This window comes from Cryptomeria japonica, chromosome 7 (genome assembly GCF_030272615.1).
Source record: "Cryptomeria japonica chromosome 7, Sugi_1.0, whole genome shotgun sequence".
Lineage (NCBI taxonomy): Eukaryota > Viridiplantae > Streptophyta > Pinopsida > Cupressales > Cupressaceae > Cryptomeria > Cryptomeria japonica.
Window position 1 is genome coordinate 266,163,070 of NC_081411.1, and position 15,677 is coordinate 266,178,746.

The 15,677-nt window shown below is 30.6% G+C and overlaps 1 pseudogene; it reads right to left on the reverse strand.

Moving 5' to 3' along the window:
* Positions 1-8,022: 8,022 nt before the first annotated feature.
* Positions 8,023-10,999, reverse strand: LOC131046258 (alpha-galactosidase-like; annotated as a pseudogene).
* Positions 11,000-15,677: the final 4,678 nt, after the last annotated feature.

Sequence of the window (15,677 nt, forward strand, 5' to 3'; positions counted from 1 at the left end):
ATTTAATCAATTTAAAGGTAATGTTAGGTTAATATGATAAATTAAATTAATCATGCGATAAAGACATAATTAATTAAATATTAATTTAGTCAAATTTATGTGTCTACACAAAGTTTATAATTTTTTTAACAAAGCTAAATCTATTTTTATCATTTGTTATTTTTAATTTGGAGTTGAAGTTATTAGATCATTTATCTCATCACGTGAGAGATGTTAATCTTTTAAGGGATAATTCAAATTATTTCACTCGTGAATTGAGCTAACATTTTTGCATGTATCGAATTAGAATTAGTGAAATAAAGCTAGCAAATCATGTAAGCACTCATAATTATGGTGGAAGTGCAATTAGTTTAATTCATTTATATATATGAAATTATTTTTCTTTATGTAAGTACTATCGAAAGGAGGTATCTCCCTTTTATTAATTTACAAAATACAAAATAGGATTACATTAGGAAAAGTGATGTTGGAAGAAACTAGTACCAACACCAAAATCTAGCACCATATTGACTTATGCCTAAATAAATAGATCTAGATTAGCTTCGATTAATTGTATTAGATCAAATATATCATTCTTTTCCATTCCTAGTATGAACACATAACACATTATCCCCTTCTTCCCTTGTTTCTCCAAATCAGAAGTTCTATTCAATAAACCAACTATAGCATATTCATCAATTTCATCTGACACTCTAGAGATAGCTGACCAATTATTAGTCGCCACTAGGTGACACCCAATTTGATCTCCTCAATCTCTAGACCCCAATACTTGAATAATTGTACAGAAGAAGTGCCTATACATCAGCCTATCATGGAAATGCCCCTCTCTACTAAAACCCCCTCCTACCACTTGGCGTATAGCTTACATTATGTTGTCATTGCCACATATGAAGATGTGTCTGCATAGCTCATCTTTAGTCTCTTCCACACACGAACATTCAATTCCAAATATCAACACCATTTATTTAGTTTGTTTCTTCTTAAGCTCTTGTTTGAACTGCCTCTTATTCAATTATGAATGAAACTTATGTTGTTCTAATCCCTTTCTCCTTTTATAATCAAAATGAAATTTGCTCAGGATTCGATATGAGTTATCCATCTTGAGTATTGTAGAGATTCGGTTTCAATGGTTGTTGATAATCGTGTGCTCTGGATGAACTTTCTTCAGTGTGTGTGAAGAACTTTGCTTTGGATCAAAAGTGTTGCGTTTGACATCGTTTTGCAGAAATGCGTTTTATTTATTTAGTTTTTTGGGATGTGTAATCTTCCGTTTAAGCGATTCATCCAACATTATGAAAAATGGAGTCCATTTACTCTACCAATTCCTTCAATAAACTGTGTTATTACTTCTGAAAGAATGACAGACGTGTCAATTCTTGAAGTACACCTCTGATTGACACAACAATTAAAGATCTCTTTTGATTTTTGTCTGTAAGATTCTTCTGTAATGATCTTCTAGTATTTATAATCATGCCTTGCAAATAAAGAATGTCTACTTTCGAGGAGGACCCAAAGTGAGATTTCAAAAGACATAATGATTGAGCCATAATTCTAATATCATTTTACCATATTTAACCTCTTCTTCTTCATCCATATTTGGTGTTAATATCTTATTTTCTCGGAGACATTTTATCATGAGCTAGTATTCTTCTAGCTCATCCCACCTTGTTGAAGTATTGCTTATTAATTCTACTTCTTCTTACATTACCCCGACATTTTCTAATTTGTCTATCACCTTGTTTGTATCTTTGAAACAAGGAAAATCAAAAAAGGAAAATCAAAAAATTATTGATGCTTCTTAAAAGATCGGGTATTCAACCTTTCAATTTCCAATTTTAAACTTGGTTTTTCATTATTTCTTGAATACATAGTATTGAGTCATCTTCAATTTCTATATTGTATATCTTTTGTGTAACCCCATAGCAAAAGTTTCCATCTCTATCTCATTATTTGTAGTTATTCTAAATTTCTGGAGATGGCCTATATGAGATTGCATTCACAATCCCTAATTGCACATCCAGCCCCAGATATGTCCAAGTTGCCTTTAGTTGCACTATCAAAATTGAATTTCCATATGCTTAAACAAGGACTTTTCAATCTAACATCCAATTTGGTCCTTTTCTTCTCTTGGATAACTCCGTATAGTCTTTAAATCTCTAGCCATCTTCTTTGAATTTCCTCATCCCAACTTGGGAAGGAAGCTTTTTCTTTAATTAAACACTTACCATTGGATGTCTCACATATATGCTTATCTTGATCTTTCTAATAATGTCCTCTACCCTAGATTTTGTGTTGCAAAATATTCATGTGTTTTTTTCTTTCCATATGTGTCATGTTATTAGCAAAGGAGCAATTACTCAAAGATTTGTCCATAAAGACTTCCTTTTTGAAATTGGCCAGCTTGAAATGAAATTTAAGCTTGATCAATGATGAAATTGGAATTTTTCTAGTTTTGCATTAGAAGATTATATAAAAATTATCAAATTGGGAATGAATTTGAGCGAGTTAGAGTGTGCCAAAATAAGAATTCTTATTATTTATCTATCTAAATTATTTTGGTACATTTATGAACTGTGATCCCACATTTATTTTATTGAGTTTCATGCTAGGATCAAATATTAATTTAGCATGGTTGTTGGTGTGGACAAGGGAGTTTTCTAACTAGTTTCTTCCTTCATAGTGTGAATAAGGTACATTATCTAGCTATACATTAGTGAAACCCTTTGCACTCATGTTCACACATGTTAAGTTTACTTAGGGATCTAAGACTATTTCTAGAAGGTATTAGTTGTCATGTAATAATATTTTATCTTATCTTTAGTTGTCTTATGTCATAGGATTAAAACACTTGTCATGATCTTGTCTAATCCTATCTATCTACCTTGCATTTATAACCAAGGCAAGTCATGTGTACATTTGTAATAAATATTTTGCATCCATAATCAAGAAATGTATTCTTCCCATACTCTCTTGTAAAATGTCAATATTTTTTTATGAGTGATCTTGTGGTGAGTGGATTTATCTATTAACTTCTACATGGTATTAGAGCTTTAAATATACAAAATTGTTCTCAAATATAATTTTGGGTGCATTTTGGGGTAAAAAGGATTTCATTATTGAGTCTAGAAGGCCTAAAAATGCTTATTTTCATATAAATTTTTTTATATTTTGGTGATAGAGGATTTTTAGCCATTTTTTCTAGGGTTTGATAGATTTTGTAGAAGATTCCATCAATAAAATTGTATAGAATCCACACATCATATGGATTCATATCATATAATATAAAGGTATGTTTTTTATTACCATAGGTGCAATTGGGTGAATAATATGAAGCATCAACATATTTGGTACAACATTATTCTATGTAGGTTGATTATCAGAATCATACCCTGTCTGCATTATTGGTTGTCATTGTATGCATGGCCTTCATCAAATCTCATTATTATTGCATCAATAATGATCATGTCAATTGGCATGCCAATCTTTTTTTAAAAAACAATTTTTTTATTTTTTATTTTAGCCTTAGTTTAAGGTCAATGGTCCCATTAGGCACATTATCCCATGTGAGGGGCTTAATTATTGAATGCTAATAGGTGGCACACTAGAGGCTGCAACCATCAAATTACTAGCATCCATGTTTTAAAATTTGAATACTATTTTTAAAGAATTTTATCACACAAGAGTCCATGAACTTAGTACTAAGGGGCCAAATATTTGGACCATATACCCAAATAGTGCATTTAAAAAAAAAAAATCACAAATTTTAATCTAGAAGGTCATTTAAAAAAAAAAGATATTATCAAAAAGATGATCTAGTTTACTTCATAATGGTATAGGTTATTTTTCCAAGCTCTACTATTTGATGCTTATTTTTTCTTATTGTCAAAGTTAGATCTTATTTTTCAGCCTCTAATCCCATAACTTCTTGCCTAGTTCTTCATTTTTTATGATTCTTGTGCACTAAAAAGGTATCCAAGATATCTATAGATCTACATATGCAATTTTTGTATATTTTTAATCAATTGTAGAGAATTTTAATGATAATCTAGATTTGGGACTTTGGTTTATGCTTTTGTAATTCCACAGAAGAGTTAATTTTTCTCTTGAAAAAAGAGGTTAATTATTTGTATCGTGAGGTATAAATTACTACTTCTATATATTTTATTCTCTAATTTATCATGGATTTTCCAAAAAATGTTCCTCTCACTCCATATAACTATCATGAATGGAAATCTCAAATGGAGGCTTTATTGCTCGAATTGAAGTTATAGAGGATAACATTAAACATAGATCTAGAATCCACATGTTCTTTAGAAACAAAAAAATGAATTGTTTGGGGAGATGAAGCCATTGATACTTTTCTTTTGTATATTTCTCTAGATCTTAGGTTTCATGATGCTTCTCACATACACCAAATGATATGTAGACTACATTAGAGGATCTCATTGGAAAATATTATAAGATGAGGCAATTTGAATAGGAGAATGAATTTACAGGTCTTAATGCATCAGATTTTTATCATATCCAAGACTTGTTTACCAAGCTCAAATCTCTTAGATTGCATCTAGAATAATAGAGTTGAGAAAGAGGATTTCAAATTTATTCTTTCTTAAACTAGGTCTTGATTATTGAATTTTTTATTTCTATATTTTATGCTACTTTAAATTCCCTAAGTATTTCACATAAAAATTTCTACTCTTGTTACATTTATAGCTTCACTGACAAGGGAATATGCCAAGTTGGTACATATAAACACTTTAAAGTCTTCTAAATCGCAAGCTCTCATTACTAAATTTTTAAATGATTCAAATAGGAACTTAGGTAAGAAGAAAAAGAATAAGGACTTCAAAAAAATTGAGAAAGCCAAGGAATCACCATTATATAATACCCATGAGTTCTCTTCCTCTCCCAAATGGGAATAATCCAATAAGAAGAGGACAAAATGTGCATATTGTAAAAAGTTGGGACATAGTGATAATAAGTGCTATAAAAAGACTAATTGATGAGTTGACACACCTTGAAAAACACAACATCAAACTACCTTCATTAGCATTTACTTCTTCTTCAAAATCAAAGGTAAGAAGAAGAACAATAAAGAATCCAAGAAAAATAAGAAAGCCAGGGAATCACCATCATAAAATAACTTTGGGTTCTCTTTCTTTTACAAAGGGGAATCATCCAAGAAGGAGAGGACATACTGTGCATATTATAAAAATCGGGACACAGTGACCACAAGTGATGTGAAAAGAAGCTTTCATTGAGTTGAGACACCTTCAAAAGAACATCATCTAATTATCTTTATCTAACTAGGTTCTATTAAATGAAAATTAGAATAAGTTACATATTCCAATATTAGAAGCAAAATCTTGAATTTAATTTTCTTACACCATGTTAATATTCTATATAAAGATGCATCGAATATTTTCCATAGGTTGGTCATTTTCTACCTCCATTACTTAAAATTTTACTGGTGTCACTAAATTTTCACTAGATAGATTTAAAGTGTCTAGAGGATTAAGCTAACAAATGCACAAATACAATTTTTTTAGATTTGGTGTTGTACATAATTGTATTTTAAATTTATTTTAATGTTATAGTTAAATAGTTATTTAGTTGTGGTACATTTAAGGAGACGTGGCTAGCCACAATAGGTAATTATTTGGGGACCATTTGTAAACTTGTATTGTAACATCAGGTTAGTTATTTTATGTGTGGGAGTCATAGAATGATTATTTAATATTTAGCAAATATATTTATTATTGTGCAAACTTATTACCCAATATTAAATGAAGGATCAATAGTTTTATGTTCTCATGGTTTCTAGGTGCATTGTTTATCTTACCACTTATTATTCATGTGCTTGCTTGAGTTTATGAAATCAAGAACATATCTAGTGGTTAAGGTTGGATGGGTGAGTGGGATGTCATATTGGTGATTCTTTTGGAGAAGTTCATATGTGAAGCATGACATGGGATGTGTAGATTTGAATGCTTGGACACATGAAGGATGCATGGAGAGGCTTGATGTGTAAAAAGTATTCATTTTGACTTTGTAAGGGCATGTAGTACTTTATTTCTAATTTAGACGATATTAAAAACTAGATTTTTCCCTATTGAGGATTTTTCTAGGGTATATCGTATGTTATCTTGTGGCCTTTCTATTTGATCTATGAATTTGGTTATTTTGTAAGCTTGTATGCATTATTTTCTCTCATGGGATTATATAAGAATTGGAATGCATTGGATATATTATGCACAATTTTCTAATGAAATGTGGTGACCAAGGATTACAATTATCAATGAAGAAGATCCATGAGTTTTATTCTTGGAGAGATTACTACATCATTCCTCTACACATAGTGTTGGAAGATGTGGGGGATCATTAGATTAATTTTTATAAATTATATTTATTTATTTACATGAATAAAACTAATATATTTAACTTATGTTTAATTTAATATGGTGGGTATAAGGAGTATGTATAAACCATATTAATATGCCAACAAAAAAATAACTATTTATGTTAGAATATGCACATAGAAAAAAACAAGGAGTATTCACAAAAAACCTTAAAACTTGGAGGGGCTAAATCATTACACGGGAGCTTCACCTAGTGAACCTGGGTTATAGCATGTGTGTTTATGGCATACTAAAGAATCCCCCCATTTTTTAAAAATATTTCCCTAAAATCATTTTTTGTCACCCCCTCCCAATATACAACTCGAATTAAAAGCCTCCCTATTTTCACCAAATATTGTGGTTTTTCATAGTCGGAATTAAAACCCCCCCTATTTTCACTAATAGGCAATATATTGCACCCTCATTTTTGGGATATTAAACCCCCCAATATGAATGCACATGATATAATATTGCCTAGCTAGTGAAGTCTCCATGAATCATTAATCAGAAGGTAGAATGAAAATAACTAAGAGTGGGCACAATTCTAGATATTTGAACATATCTATGACGTATTAGTTTATCCAGTATAATATTTACTATTGATTACAATAATATAAAAATAAATCTATTTCTCATGTAAAGAAATATAAATAAATAATTACATTAGAAAGTTATACTTTTTCCTCTGGAGGGTTTCCCACAGTATATCTTGTGTTATCTTGTGGCTCCTCTATTTTGTCTATGAATTTTGTTATTCTATAATCTTGTATGCATGTTTTTTTTTATCATGAGGTTATATAGGAAGTGTACTAAATGCATTGTATATTATATGCATGATTTTCTAACAAAAATGTGGTGACCAAGGATAATAATTAACAATGAAGAAGATCCACAAGTTTCATTCTTAGATGAGATTACTAGGTCATTCCTCTACATATAGTATTGGAAGATGTGGGAGATTTTTAGACTAATTTTTTAAATACTTTATTTATTTCTTTACATGAATAAAATTAAAAAGGGTAATATATTTAAATTATGTTTAATTTCATATTTTATTTTTAAGAAGTATGAATAAACCATATGAATATTAAACTAAAAAAATAACTATTATGTTAGAATGGCTCATATTTAATATGCACATTAAACAAAACAAGGAGTACTCCTGAAGTGCAAATTAAGACTTAGAGAGGCTAGATCAATAATCAAGAAGTAGAATGAAAATAAATAAGAGTGTGAAGCAATAGTTTATCTAGCATGATGTTTACTATTGATTATAATAGAAAAATAAATCCATTTTTCATGAAAAGAAATATAAATAAATAATTATAATAAAATATTATTTTTAATTATTTTTTAAATTTTAAATTGATCTTAAATTCTATGTAACATATCATTTTGTTCTCAACTTTAACTTGATAAACATATTTAATTTTGTGAAATGCTTACATATATTACTTAATCACATCGAACCAAATCATAACATTTTTCATATTAATTCATAAACAAAAGATGGTCTTACAATAGGAGGTGGAACTCCATTAAACCAAACTAAAATATATCCAAATCATATCATTCAATAAGGTAATATGATATTATAGTTTGTTTTATTTTATTGTATTAACACCTAAGTGGAGATTAATTTAGAAGATGGTGTTAAAATGTACATTTTACAAGCATGCAAGTCAACAATTGATGTTAGCTTTCCTTGCCAACTTCCTTAAAGATTTGAGTGCTGAAACAATATAAAATTTCAAAGGTTAATTAACTTGAGATAAAATAAGTTTAATTTGAACTTTAAACAAATCAAATAAAACCATGCATAACTTAAATGAGATAATAAACATTAAAATAAATTAAGAACTATAATTATATTAAAATAGAAATTTGGATCAAATTGTTCTTACATTCCATAAGTCTCTAACTTCAACAACAATCTCATCAAAAAGACCAATATCTTTCCATTCGGCACTTATAGAAGCTTTTGTAGAACTTCTATTCCATATAATAAGAACAACTCTTGAATTTGACAATGGTCCAACCCAAACCTATATATATAAATCAATAAAAATATCATTATTTAAATTAAAATATTAAATTTAATAAAATGATATAAATTATAACCTATTTATACTCAATACCTCAAGATCCCCTTCCTTGCTTACTTTCTTTCCCTGTACGCCTAAAGAATCTAGAGAAGAGCCAATAAATAGAAGTGATCAACACAAGGATAAATCAAACTTATTGACAACTTAAAAAAAAAATTCTAACCTTGGTTAACTTTAATGACCTCCTCATTGCTTAGAATCTCTGAAATTTCAGTGCTCATAGACCTTATGTCACAACCAATAATCAACGGTGCCTGTACATAATAGTACAATTGAAATGACCATAAAAAGAAAAAATATATAACAAACCTGAGATGAATATATGCCTATTTGTATGCTAATCACCTTCATTAAAGCCCATATACTAAAGTGAGACCGATATTCCTCTGTGCTCATCTTTCCATTCCCAACCTCTAACATGTCAGGATCTGATTCATCAATTCAAGAACTTGTATCATTTTAGAAAGAACTTCAATGCTGAACTATAAGTTAATCATTATCCTAATATCATTACATATTCAAATTACCATTCCATCCACCAGGGCCTGCATACTCAGTCCACTTATCATTCTGGTCAGCTCTAGATATCATTCTGAAAAAAAGCAATAAGTTCATAACTATTATTTTCCATTGTAAAAAACACACAAAAGAATTATCTTCTTTGTAATCAGATATTTAATTTTATAAAGTATAACAATGAACTCAATGTATGTTACCTACCTATTCCAATCGTCATGTATATCTCCTGTAGTTCTCCAACTATTTGCAATCTTTTGACCCTGACCCCAAGTAGCAGGGTTTTCTTGTCCCCTAAATTTTTTACACCCATGGTAAAACAAAGATCATGAATGAAGATAGAATGCACTTTCTTAGATGAATAGAAAAATGTTTCTTAGATATTTCTACTTTTGATGATGGATCATTAAATGTGGTCTAAACATTAAATAAAGAACTTATACCATCCATTACTTCTTACCATTCACACATTGAATAGAAAATAGGACGACCTGCCTTGCTGAGAGCTTTGCTCATTTTTTTGTACCTGATATTCTCAAACATATTTTACAGCTCTAAATGTCAAACATAAACCAACACAAATCCATTAACTAGTGCAGTGATGACATTTACCTCTCTACAGGATCTCTGCCACCATTGTTGCAATTATCATATTTTAGATAGTCTACTCCCTGCTTATTCATTATTCAATGTTTGTCTTCTTCAGTATTGTTAAAAATAGGATAAAAGTTTGGTGACAGATTTTCAATTCTAATGTAGTAGCATGTTACCCATGAAGCAAAAGTTTTGGCATCATTTTCTTCATGCCCAAGAGAGCCAGGCATAGTTTTGCTGCATGTTTGGTATCTGAAAGAACAAAATCAATGTCAATATGAATACACAAATACATATAGACTAAGTTGTTAACCTACTGACCAAATTTAATCACTAAAAATAGTTGTATGCAGTCTTTCCAATTTCAAAAGTTTACAATGTTATATATGATTGTTAAAATAGATCTGATTAGTGTTATAATGATGTGTTATTTTCTCACCCAGCATCTGAATATATTCCAGGCTTAAGTCCCTTAGAATGAACATAGTCTGCCAGGGCCTTTATGCCAGAGGGAAATGTAGAAGCTCTGGCAACAAGATTCCCCTGATCAGACAAAAGGATTTGAGTATTATTACTAAAGGTATAGATGTAGATCTGTTAATTCTCAACGCTTAATTAAATGCATATAATGCACCTTATGATCTCTGTTCTTCTCGGCCCAGCAGTCATCTTAATTGACACAACAAAATTAACATTAGTAATGGCTAATTGATCAAGGAAACATATATAGTTAATAGAGGAACGCTTATCCAGGGATCAAAATATGGTTGATTGTATTTTATTATATTTGTTAATTAAATGATAATTCAAATACAAATATTTTCTTATTTTCAAATTAATAAATATTAAAAAAAATACAATAAAAAAACATCGTGATCTCAATGATCTAACAGAAGAGGTCATATATCTGACCTATATTCACATACTCATATCCCAGCTTTGATAATCCAGTGGATACCATTGCATCAGCTGTATAAAGGACACAGATCAATATAATTATTTCTTTCAAAATGAACAGTAAATTGAAAATATTATATCATAACATTTATAGTACAGAGTGGTTTAGAGTTGTTTAAGTGGCCTAGGTGATTTTTAACTTGATTATATTGATGGGAGGATGTTCTCTTGCTACCTTCATCTTCGCAATTTCGATTACAATTCAAAAATTATAAAAAAAAACATTTAAAATATACAATTGTTTTAGAGTTTAACTCAATCTTCTCATAGTAAGAACTTCAGAACACTGATATTTATTATCCAAATATGAATAATACCTGTTTCACGAACAACATTTTCAGTAACAGAGCAAGAGAAATGATTCCAACTGTTCCATTTAAACAAAGAAAAGAAACACGTCAATCTTTTTATTGGAGTGTATGCATGCATCATTAAGTGATAATTCTCTGTACTGGTGAACTTTTGGTAAAAGAATTCAACTGTATTTGCATTTGGAAAACATTATACCCCATCTGAGGCGTCTGACCAAGTCCATTGAATCCAGCCGATTCTGCTTGATAGCACAAAAGTGCAAAAAACAAAACCTATATGGTCTTCATGGTTTGCAATGGGCTTAGAACAGAGAAATCCCATGCTAGTTATAGCTAAGTTTTGGTAGTGAGCAACTAGGAAAAACTTCGGATTTCAAGTCTACAAACTGTTCTGACCTGGTTCCAAAAAATATACCACCTAGATAATATCACTTCATTTAGAATTGGCAAGTTGTTAAGATGCAATTAAAGGCAAGTTAGACAAAATGAGGTGGTGAAGAAGACCTTGTAGAAATCAATTCCCATAGAAGAAAGCTCCAAAATATATAGTGTGTCCAATATGTTTGGAAATGATGAATATAATTGAACCAGGCTGTGATATGCATTTGTCAAGGGATATTTGAATTCATTTGTATAGTAATGATAGATAGAAATGATGAAAAAAAATACAATGTGAATATTTGAATTTAATTAAAATAAAGGAAGGCAAAAAAAACTAAATAGAATTAAGTTTAAATATATGAGTTGAGTAATTAAGAAGAAATGAAGATTTTATTTGTTTTAACTTTTTATTATATGAGAGTGATTTGATTTTGTAGTTAGTTTGTTAAAATGTGGTAGATAATTGGAATTGAAAAATTAGAATGAGGATAAGAGATTTTAAAATTGTATTAGAAGTCTACTCTGATCAATTTGGAAGTGGATAAATTTATGTGGTATGGTAGTCTTTAATTTGATCATATCATGTGACCTAGTCCATCTATTAATAAAATTGCCTTCCAAAATTGTTTACTTTCACTTAAGATTGATTTGTAAAGAGGGCTGTGGTTAAAAGTATAGTGGTGTTGGCCTCAAGGTTAAAGTAGAAAATCTATAATTCTCTTGGCAATTGTCAAGTTCTTAAATGATAAATAGGTTGTCTCAAACCCACCAAATAAGCAATGAGGATGCAAAGTCTAAGTCAATGATATAATACAATAATTGTGAAAAATACACTTAATGGATTTTCCTATTTATTTTTGTGCTAGTTTGGGAGAACAACTTGATGCATTTATGTAGCTAAGAACATTTTTGTATAAACCTATCCCTATGCTCATTAGTTATCCCTATCCTTTTGCACATATAATCTCAATCTAATTGACTTATCTATCCAATTTTGATTATCAATCATTTTCTAATCCTCAATCTAATCCTCTCCAAAATTAATCCAACCTAAAAATATAACCCAAGTCATGTCTAGATGCACAAGGTTGTCATTGTCATTATGATCTTGATATTATTATTTATATAAAATCCAAAATCCAAAATTAGTTGTTTAGCTTTCTTTTACACTTTGGTTAAGGTTGACTATGCATAGACATCCATGATTTGGTGTTATTATTAATGTCAAATGATCTATGCTATCATTGTGTTTTGTTAAGAAGAAGCCTTTACCTAAACACTAATATGATGACTCAATCACATAATAATAAATTTGTTAATGAGGGTTACATTGAGATTAACATAGGAAATGATTATGATCACGAGGAATGCTTACACAAATAAAATTCTAATTCAAAAATTGCTAGTTTGGATAGTTAAAAAAGTACTTAACATCTATCAAATATGTGTTTAACACATTTCTTGCACATCATAAGCTTGAAAACACAACAATAGAAGAAATTTATTCCAAACATAAATCATCTCTTAAGGATACTACATTTACCCACACCTCAACCATTTCCACTTCTTCCTATTAACTCTTCATTTGCTATTTCCTCACCTACTATTACTTAAGGTTCCATTTAGTAAAACTACTTCCAATTCCTTTTTGTAGTTCTTACATCCTTTACTATTAACACTATCACCACATTCTTTAACGAATCTATACATTGATGGAGCATCTAGGGTGTAAGAGCAAACTTGCATCACCCAAAAATATTGTTTAAATTTCCATAAGGGCTATTTTTGGCAGGGTTACTATTTTTTGGTAGGGTTACTATTTTAAGTAAATTTGCATTTGTGCAAATTTGGACCTAAAAAATTGAACCTAAGAAGAAAAATGGAAAAATATAGTTACTAGAGAAAGAATCAACTCAATATCATGTATAGTTTGGGAGGCATTATTGTTTCAAAGTTCAAAAATCCTATAAAAATATTCAACTTGAATTTTGGATCCTTAAATGATCAAATTGGACCTTGATGAAAGTTCAATCAATTCTTAAGCTAGGGAAAGCATGGTGTAGATCTCTTCATGAGAGATCTTCAATTTTAAAAAATAGGACTCAATTGGGTTTCCGAATGAAAAGATATGACCTTTGAAAGTTGTACTACTCTAGGAGAAAAAAAAATCTCAAAATATTGTAGTGAACACTTAAACCCATTTTGAGCATATCCTTAGCATATTCCAATATATAAAAAAAGGGAAATAAAACTTGTCAACTTCAAAAAGGGGAGTTATACTTTCTAGAACATTCTAGGACGGTTAAACTTCCCAATATAAAGAAGACAAATGGGGGTTACAAAGTACAATTCTTGTAGTGTAGATAATGGCTTTGTCTTGTAGATTATTGTAATGAGAAAGCCCATGTGGATGTAGCATGCCATTTTCTAAATGTTGTAACTTCATTTCATTAAAATAATAGAAATGAAGTTTTTCTTTCTTCCATTTTTTGTATATTTCTCTTTTTTGTTTTTGTCATGTGTTTGTGTTGTAAGGGGAGTACCCTTCAATAAGTGGTATTAGAGTAAAAGTTCCTAAGTGTGTAAATAGATTGCGAAATGTGAGGTAGTTTGCACTATGATCATGGTTGTGGGTCTATGAGAAAAATGGGAAAAATTCCTCCACAAAGGAACCATGGTGGAAGAAATTTTAGTGTGATAGAAGAGGGTTTTAGAGACCTCTTGATGAGGAGGCAATAGACTAGAAGGAGGTTAACTTGAACCAGCCAACCGCTAAGTCTCACAAACTCAACAGGTAATCCCTGATTCCAAAGATCCTTACACAACACCAAGTCAAGCAATGGTTCAATGACACCAAATAATACCTTTGAAAGCCCAAAGGCTCCACTATGTCCACTTGCAAACAAATAACACTTGTCAAGTTCTTGTGTGACTACACACACCTTTGCATACAATGAGTGGGCTACTACTAGGCTTTAGAGTTTAAATGGCCCACTTGAACAATTCAATACAAAAATACCTAGAGGGGTGCTCTCACAACACCTTAACACAAATGAAATGGGATTTCATGGTTTAGATCCACTGTAACATCAATTTTTACTCACTCGCCAACAAACCTAAACTGGTTGCTATTAGGCCTCCTTTTGAAGGAATCGACTAATACCTATTGACACCCTGAGGTTCTAGGAAAATAAGTTATGTTTGCAGATACCCTTTTGGGAGTTCTAAAAAATATCTCAGTTTTCGATACCGGATCAACTTGCAGATATTCCAACTAGTGCTAAACTAACAGACCTAATAAGGCTTTTAGACCTATTTGACTGAACGTCTTTCACAAATTAGTTTCGTTCTCTTAATGGGTGGCTATCACTGACCATTAAATGTCATTTAAACCTCCAAAGTACTCTTCTACCACATTCAAACCATTTTTTAGTGCTCTACCACTCAATTCTCATGCACTGCACTCATCAAACCGGTCTGTCACATAGAGATGCCAGACCTAGGGTTAGTTCGAGCCATCCTCTTTGCCCTATTGTATCCTCTTAATGAATTTTCATAATAACATATGATATAGTGGCCTATCATCTCTTATAATGGAAGAGTGTTCAATTAAGGATTGATAGGCCAAAACCCATTATTGTAGTCAAACCCTAGGGGTTTAAGGGTTTAGGCTACCCGGTAGAGATTTGCTTGTAGAATGGGGCAGCGATAACTTCAAGACTTCACACTAAAAAAATACAAATGTAAAACAATCTAGTTACCGAATATATGTCATGATAATTCTTACCAATCCACCTTTATTATGCAATCAAAATAAATTAGACAGTTTTTTTGAGTTTCCAACAATACTTGCTTCAATTTCTTTCCAAATCAACCAACACAACCAACATAAATTATTCAGTGTTTGGGGCCTTTAAAGGTGTTTCCCAAATGACCACAACCTCCTCTTAGTTAAGGATTGATAGGCCAAAACCCATTATTATAGTCAAACCCTAGGGGTTTAAGGGTTTAAGCTACCTGGTAGAGATTTGCTTGTAGAATGGGGCAGCGATCACTTCAAGAATTCATAGTGAAAGAAAAAATAAGTTAAAATAATCTAGTTACCTGATCTATGCCATGAGAATTCTTACCAATCCACCTTCAGTATGCAATCAATAGAAATTAGACGATTTTTCCAAGTTTCTTAAAGTTCTTGATGCTTCAATTTCTTTCCAAATCAATCAACACAACCAACATACATTCTTCAGTATTTGGGGCCTTTAAAGGTGTTTCCCAAATGACCACAACCTCCTCCAACATTTTTTCAAACCGAACTGACTGTTGGAGAATCACAACTTACAAAAAGTGCAAAATTGTTAAGACAACAAATTGACAACATCACAACTTTTGCCTATTTCAACCAACTTAAACTCCAC